The sequence below is a fragment of the Parasteatoda tepidariorum genome, chromosome 10 (genome assembly GCF_982258835.1).
Source record: "Parasteatoda tepidariorum strain Cologne lab strain chromosome 10, Ptep-v5.0, whole genome shotgun sequence".
Taxonomy (NCBI): Eukaryota; Metazoa; Arthropoda; class Arachnida; order Araneae; family Theridiidae; genus Parasteatoda; species Parasteatoda tepidariorum.
Genome location: NC_141764.1, coordinates 85270793 through 85279875, shown reverse-complemented (window position 1 = coordinate 85279875; position 9083 = coordinate 85270793). Strand labels below are relative to the sequence as shown.

The following is a 9083-nucleotide window of genomic DNA, read 5'->3' as shown; positions in this document are numbered from 1 at the left end:
ATTAAGGGAAACAAAATTTTTATATAAGTATTGAGAAATTTAAATTAACCTACTTGTTTCAACATGGTAAGTTTGAAGACATTTTGAATTACATTTTATTACATTCGAAACGAATCAGAGATATATTTCATACTTTGCTAGTTTCTCATTCAGCATCCTATAGAATGCCTAAGAAATGTATATAATATTAATGGTTTCTTACATTACCGGATAGTTTTGGGCTTTATATATAATGAATCTATATATCATAAATATTCTATAGAATGAATATTCTATAGAATGCATAATTTGCTTGTAACATGTTCGGAAAAAAATAAAATTAATTTCAAATAAAATTAATTGATTTTTGCGTATAATATTAAAATGCATGTGATACACTTCAGAAATTATTTTGGTTTCTTAATGCACAATATTGTAAAAAGAAGAAAAAATTGGTAAAATACTTTAACCCTCTTAGCGCATTTGCTTGAGTGTGACACGGGCGAATGTTACCTGCAAATTCGAACATGCCCATGTCTCACACGGGCAATCTTGTATCTTACGTTAGTTTATTTCTGATGCCCGTCTGTGTTCTGCTCTTACAAAAATAGGAAGGCTAGATTATAATAAAATTTATTTACCATAGATGACACCACTATGCAGCATTTTTCTTGTGTAAACCACGCGGTGCATTCTGATGATTAGTTGAAAGTTTGTTAGAAATTCTTCGTTACAAAGCAGTTGTTTGGGGGTGGAAAAGGTAACATATCCATTTTTATTGAGTTAAATATCATAAAAGTAAACAGTTAACAATAAATTAATTTTTACTTGATGTTTATGTACCTTTATTTGAAAAAGTCATCGATAATGAGTGACTCTGACGATTTTGATAGTGCTGTTAGTTTACGTCGCACTAGAGCTGCACAATATGCTATTGGCGACGGTCTGGGAAACATCCCTGAGGATGATCCGAAGACATGCCATCACAATTTTGATCCTCCGCGGAGGGGGGTGGCACCCCCGCTTCGGTAGCCCGACGACCTGCGTGCGAAGTCGAGCACTTTACAGTAGCACAGTTTAACGAGGACCAATACCGCACACCCTCGGTCCCTACGCAGACTGATCCAAGTGGTCACCCACCCGCACACTGACCGCAGCCAGTGATGCTTGACTTCGGTGATCTGCTGGGAACCGTGTCTTAACGATCAGTCCACTGCGGGACCTGACGATTTTGAATATGAATATTATAACTTTTACACCAACCCCCTCTCCCAAGATACCCCCACAACTGAAATTTCCAAAAAAAAAAATTATACCGAATCAAATAGAACTGTAATTTTTTACCGGTATCCAAAAAACATTCCTGCTTTAAGAGGTTAAAAATAATTATTACAGTAAAATGCATTTTCTATACTTTTCAAATTTTATAGATAACTACACAGTGAAAGTATTCTATATTAATTTAAAGAGACGCTTTTATCTCCTTCGTTTTGTCTCAAAATCAGTTTTCTAGCATATTTTTTTTAAAAAAAAACTTTAAAACTTTCACTCTGCGTGATGAAATAGAGATCGACTGGTGCGTTAGCTTGTTCAGCAGGTTACCAGAAATTTACCCTGGCAAAGACAGAGAGATCTTCTCCTCGCGTTTTTATTATTTTTTACATTCATTCAGTTGCGATTGAATTTGCTGTAAAATGAACTCCTACAGAGACTATGTTTTTTTGTATTGAGTTTTTTTAGGAACATGGAACTTAATTTAAATAATTATACTATTTGCACATTTTAATATGGAAACTTTTATATAATTATATTTCCCCTCTGTTCTTTAATAACAGCAGGTACTGATGCACTAACATATTTGAAGACAATACTAGTGTCAGTATTAATATCAGGCTTTGCTTACTTTTTTGTGCCTAATACCAGGTATTTATACACTAATATGTTTGGAGATAATAACTAGTGGCAGTTTTGTTTAATTTCCGGCCTTGCTTGCAGAAAAGTAAGTACTTTAGGACATTATTTCTCATGTATTTAAATAAATGCAAAAATTTCTTTTACAAATAAACACATATTCATTTTAAGTCATTACTAGAAGTAATTATTTTATGTCTGTTTTATGAACTATTTTAATTGGAATTAACAATTATGCACTCCCCCCTAAATTTGAACTGTTATTCTTCTTCTGAGTTTTAGTTTATACAGACAGGGGCGGATCTACTTAAGGGCTCTTTGGGCTGCAGCCCAGGGCCCCGTGGATACAAAGGGCCCCAGTCCCCACTGAAAAAAATTGGTGATATTTTGAATTAAAAAAAATATCTAATATTAAAAAAAAACTTGGTCAGTGTATTTTTTCGCGTCTATTACGGGAGACTTCCCGCCGCGCCGCTTAACGCCCGACGTAATTTTGGTTTTTTCTCCGCACTTCTGTTCTCGTCGTCAAAGTGACAAACTTGTTTAGTTTACTAATAAATGATAACTCAAAAGTTATAAAGACCTTTCTCTTATTTTACTTATAATTGAAAGTACATAATCAGTATAAGAAAAGATTTCCTGCTCTTAGTTGGTAAGTAAAAAGAATTATAAATCATGTTTTTTTTTTGTTTTTAATGTATTTTTTTAATACTAAATGAACTTTTTAATCAATTTTTAATGATAATTTGTGAATTACTGCACTCATTATTGTGACAATCATGATTGTAGTGCAAAAAATATGCACACATTATTGTAATGCACTCATTAGTGTAGTGCAAAAACTATACGTTTTCTTTTCTACTGCGACCCATAGGTGGGAACTGTTAAATCGTGAAACAAAACTCAAATTTACGTTAAAAAGTTTAAGCCAGACCAGATGGTCTTGTCACTATGATGCTGTCAAAGCTTTGAAAAATAATTATGATGACAGTATGAAAATTTTCGAAAGTTTCAGCTAAAATGAGGATGAGAAAGTTGATTTCCGGAAAGAGGCACGAAATTTATTCAATAAAATGGCGAAACTCGATAGTGCAATTTTAATTATTTTTTGGGAAGAAATATTGGGGAGATTTAATTTAGTTAATAAAAAAATACAGAGCCCTGGTTTAGATATTTGTGAATTTAACAAGTTAATTGTGTCATTAAAAGACTTCGTGAGCAGTAAGGTACCAATCAGATCAGAAGCTAAAGGAATACGAAGAAAAAGCTAAAAAATTAAGCACTAGTGTGGGAATGAACTACAATGACATAAACAAGAGACGCATAACTCCAAAATTTTAAGATAAGTCTACAGATAAATTCTCAGTACACGGGGCAGTAAAATTAAAAGGAGACACGCTAAACGTTGCGGTAGATAAGCTAATTATGGATTTAAATAAAAGGAGCCAAGTCTATGAGATGTATAGCAAGAAATTCCAATTTTTAATGGATTTGGAAGACAAAAATATGGAACACATAGATCTGGAAAGTGTACAGTCCGCAAAAAAAAAAACGAATCACCCTGAATAACTTTCGTTCTAATGATCGGATTTTCACGAACTAAGTGTCAATCTTAATGGTTCCTGGGGGTGACCTCAAATATGCTTATTAATTAGTGCTAACTATTAATTAAGTTACGAAATCAGACACAAAAACGTACTTTCTCTGAATAAACATGCATTTTTTTTTACATATTTGGATTTCTTATCTTCAAAATATAGGGGGTAGCCGCAATCTGGGAAATGTGGTCCCCATAGTTTGGTCAGGAGAGCGATTCAAAGTTCGTACCCCTTAATGTTAATTTCGCTTTTTGCGTTTTCAGTCATATTTTCAAAACTAATGAAGCAATTCAAAAAAAATTGCACCCACTCATAAAACTCATTTACCCAAAGATAATTTCATGCAAAAAATAATTTTTAACAATTATTTATTATTTTTTATTATTTAATTAAAGTGAGGATGAAAAAATATTGAATTATAAGGTATGAATTTTTTTATACCATATTAATCTACATATTTTTCAATTGAAAAATCTAAAGTTTCAATTGTTTTTATTTGTTAGAAGCTGAGAAAAATTAAAATTAATTATTTTTAAAAAATTAATTTGGCGACAATAAAGAAATAACTAATTGGGGCGATTAATATTAAAATGTGATAAACTTGGGAGGAACTTGACTTCGCGCGCGTAGCGTAAAATTTCATTCATATTTTTTTCGCTAATACTCGTTTGCTAATCTTTTTATTTTTATTTCTTTCACACTATAAAATACGATGTTTCTTTTTTAGTCATTTAATAATTTATTTGCAATTTAGTAAAGAATTTTGAATAAAAAACACTTTATTCAACAAATGTCTAGTTTTAAAAAAGCGTGCTTCTGATAGAATACACCAGATTGTGCTTATTTAATGTGATTATTTTTTATTTTTTTTATTTTGTTTTTCAATAACTGATACAATTTCAATAATATACATACGTATGCATAGATTTGGAATAATATATTTATCAATTTCTTGAATATATATTTTATAAATATTAATAAAAATACGTAGTCAACATTTTTAAACATCTCTCACAACATCGCAAATTTCTCAACAACTTATAGGGTAAACTAAACAATGAAGGAACACTTAAGCTTAGCTTGCCTTTAAAAAAATTCATAAAAATTTCAAAATTTGCAATTTTAGCTAAATGATGGTGTCGACATATTTGTTATTAAATGCAAATTATGTAAAAAAAGTTAGATAACTTACATAATATTGTTTTAAGCTTTTGGTGGTTTAAATAATAAGTAGTAAGATGACCTTGCAAGTGATGAAATGATAAGTAGTAAGATAATAAGTAGTAAGAATAAGTAGTAAGAGTAAGTGAAGGAACAGTTCTTACCAATGAATATACACTAAATTTTCCAGAGAATGAACACTTAATTTTGATAATGTTTGATGCTCGTTAGGAATCCATAGGCCACACAAATGTCTAAAAACAAGATTTTTCTTGGAATTACGACATATAACCATAGTTAATGTGGAAAATGTTACTTTTTTTTCAGTCATGGAATGGAAAGTAAAATATGTTTGAATACATAATTTTAAAAAAATGTTTTTCATTTTTTTCTCACAGTTTAATAGTCCGTTCTAAATTATGAATGTTGATCATTTTGTAATCTGATGATGTTTTTATTATTATTATAATTCGATCATTTTTTTGTTTAATCTTTTCCTCATATTTTTTAAGTTTTTTTTTAAATCTTTTTAAGTATTTTTTTTCTCTTCGTCATGAGTAATTTATTTCTTTTTCTTTTGATTTAACCTTCCTCTTTTTTCCAAATTTTTGGCCAATGTAAATGTATCTTCGAAATTTCTTTTGATTTTCCAGTTCCATTTCCAGAATTTCCTCACTGGATAATAAATGAGAAAAAGGAGTTTCGAAGTTTGAGTAAAACCCATCTCTCATTGACTTATATCTAGTAGTTACTTATGAAACCAATCGTTTTTGCAACTAACAATGCCTCAAGAGGACTTATCTAAAAATCAGTTTTCAAGATACTTTCATTATTAATGTTAGTTGTCTCAGCTTCAGAGCCAAAATTTGATTATACAATTGCTCTTTTTGAAATAAATTCTTCAATATTGAGAAAAGCGCAGGCTATTGGATATTTGGGAGATAAAACTTTTCTGTCAATGTTCCTTTAAAAATTTGCAACATAACTTGTGAGATTTCCTTCTCAAGCTTCTGAAGAAATAGCGCATAGTTACTCTCGAAGCATGTGTTTTGTTGATAAGTTGTCTTGCTCATTAACTCTTGGTGTCTGTTTTGCATGCATTTGTTACAGTCAACGTTTTCTACATCGAATGAAAAAATATCGCATTTCATAAAAGCATTTTAACTTTATCAGTTGATGCCTCAAATCTTATTTTAAAATGGATGTAAAATTTTCTAGACATATTGTTTTACAATTCTTTTGTTTTCAAGATCTAACGAGATTTCCAAGAATTACGTAGAAAACTAAACCAGAAAATTTGTTTTGAGGAACAAAACTTGCTCAGTTTCAAATTGATATGAGATTTATACCTATCCAGAAGAAGCAAAATTAGGAATTTGATTGCATTTTTAATTAGCCATGGGTAGAAACATTTGCAATATATTTGTAAAATGTTGCTGCGGTCATCGTTTCATTTCATGAATAGCTTTTTCCAATGAAATATGTAGCAGGGACTGATTCTGTAATATCTCTACGAATTCTTCTGTAAGGAAAAACTACCAATGGAGGTACTTTTTCTTTCCTAGGTACTTTAGAATATAAATCCTTATAATTTTTAAGGCCGCAGATTTTTCCCGTTTAAGGGCAGTATTCAACTCTTGTTTCATTCGCATTGTAAATCACTTTATAAAAGGATGCCAGGGCTACTTCCCTCCTAAAGATTCTCTGAAGTTCTTAAAACCAGTATTTCGAATATTATTCTCTAAGGGAAGTTTTGCCTTTTGAAATTATCTTCGCATTGCACTGAGTTATCGGTGGATTTCACCTTAAAAAAACTTCACCCATTTTTCACCTAGATAATTGTCTTTAAATGGATTTTTCCTACCAGTTCCCGTTAGGACATTAAAGACGGCAATAGGATAATAATTTAGCTAATTATTGGCACAAAATCCTGCAAAGATTCCATTCAAGCTTTTATTATTATATTTAGTTGTTATATTTAGTTAATAAACATAGTTTATTAAGGAGTCTAAGGTATGATGTAATAACTAATCACTACATTTATAAAGATAAATAATAAATTAATTATTATTATAATTCTTTAAATAAATTTAGCAATTAAATTTGCATATTTAAATGAAATAGTTATAGGAACTATTCATACAACATTTAACTGAATTTTAGGAGCCCTCTATGTCGCTGAACTACTAATTATCCAAGTAAAATCATATTTCACACATACTATTCATTCACTGGGAAATCTATTCTCAGTGAAGGAACATGCCTGATCCTTCACTGGTTAGAAGTTATTGTTTTTTATTTTTAACATAATTTTGATTTATAATATGACAAAAGGTACAAGAAAATTAAAATTTTTCTTTTATTTTCATTAACTTGAAAAAATCCCAGTAAAGGAACACTTGTTTATACATTGGTTTTTCATCGTTCTGTAATCCAGTTAATAAACACCCCCTAATCTCAGTACTTGCTTATGTTATGATGCTTAAAATAAATAAAACGTAACTTCAATGACCATATTTTGAATTCTTTTTTTCACAATGAAAAGAAAAAGCATTATTATATGCAATTAATTGTAGCTTAAACGGATAACAACAAACACTGACCTTATAATTTTGTCAAAGAAACAAGGCGTTGAACAGATACTAACAAATTCAAAATTTTTTCCAGAGAAGACTAAAAGACCAGATAACTAAATGCATTGTTAAAGGACTTCCTATTGTTAGGTAGTAAGCTACTCTTACTAATCAATCTAAATTAAAACGTTTAAAATCTTATTTCTAAGAAATATCTATGAAATGCTCCTTCATTTGTTGGTTTACCCTATATCATCCTAATCTTAAAAGAAATTTCCGGAAGTGTATCGCAGAACTATTTTACCAACTATTTAATAAAATTTTAACATTTTAAAATTCTTGTTCTGTTCCATTTTACGTTTATTATTTCTTCATTAATATACTAATAATTTTTTAGAACTTTAATTTAGATTTTCTTTAATTTAGGTTTCCTTTTCAAATTATAGTCAGGTTTTTTTTAAAGATTTATTGTCTGCTAGCTAAGAATAAAACCTTGTTAAGAAATTAAAAACATTCAGTTGTTTAAAATTATTTAATGCAAAACAGCTGATTATTTACTTAGCATACTATTTTTTTTGAAAAAAGAATATAAATTATTGATTGTCTTTTCTTTTTGTTTCTTGTGACTTCAACTTAGATTAACTGAAATAGTGTTGATGTTTTATAAGTCACTACAAAGTGGATAAAGATACCGAACATAAAAAGCTGTGGAATACGTAGCCAATTTTTTTAGTGTCTTAAAATATCTCAGTATCTTAAATGTCGTCCTACTATCTTAGTTGTGAAATTAAATTTTTAATTATCTGATCACGTGTGATTCACTAATTATTTCATTATATCTTTTACTCTTTATGATAGCAAGTAGATTTTTTTTCTGATAATATACTAAACTATTTAGTTTAATTTTTTACTTTAGCATGATTTCCACGATATTATTGTAGTATAATTTCTTATCAGGAAAATGCCTTATTTTGTTAATCAGGAAATACTAAAAATTGAAATTTGTAAGGATTCCGAAGCTGTGCACACAATACACAATTTCCGACCTTATTTTAATAAAAAAAATTTTTAAAAAAAACGTGGCAAGTAGGCTAACATACTTTTTACAGAAACTGTGAAAACTAATTTTTCCTATATTTCGTCAAAAGAGGATAAGAATGATATTGCTCCAAGGGACCTACTCAATAATTTCGCTATTTCCAGAATGAAATCTGTTTGATCGAAGTATATTATTCCTTGAAAATTACACGAGGGAAAAATTAACTTTTATTATTTATCTAAGATTATTCCATTTATTTAATGATAGCGGTATTAAGGTTAAGGATATGCGTCGGAAGCTTCGTTTATTATTATACTATAAATGCATTAAATCATGTAGCTTGAATAATTTATTTTAAGTAAATTATTTAATAATTTTAAGCAAATAAGGGTGTAAAAATAAACTCGATCGAAATACTCCGAAAGTATACCCTGAAATATATGTAGAATAAACTTTGGAATCGATATATAAAAAATACCTTTTCAAACAACTTCGAGTAGGACGGAAACGCTAACTTGTTTAAAAAAGTTGTCCTTGTTACTACTTAATTTCGATTCCTGGTACTAGGTGATATTCCATTTTCACATTCGACTTTTGAAATTTCAATTGTAAACGGAATTTTTTTATGACCTTAAACTAAAATGTTAAGTCTTGCAGCAAAAAAAAAAATTTTTTGCTGCATTAATTTTTTTACAAAGTAGTGAATTATTATTTTTTCAATCTAAGAACCTGTGCCTATAACATATGTAAAACTTATTTTAATATCGAGTGAAATAATTTAATATGTTGTGTAACTAAATGGATAATCCCAAGAAACTGAAT

At 29.3% G+C, this 9083-nt stretch overlaps 1 protein-coding gene across 1 annotated transcript in view; it reads left to right on the top strand.

The window, feature by feature from the left end:
- Positions 1-9083, top strand: part of LOC107447615 (sodium-coupled monocarboxylate transporter 1) — a 170977-nt gene that overhangs the window by 112635 nt on the left and 49259 nt on the right. The window lies entirely within an intron of this gene.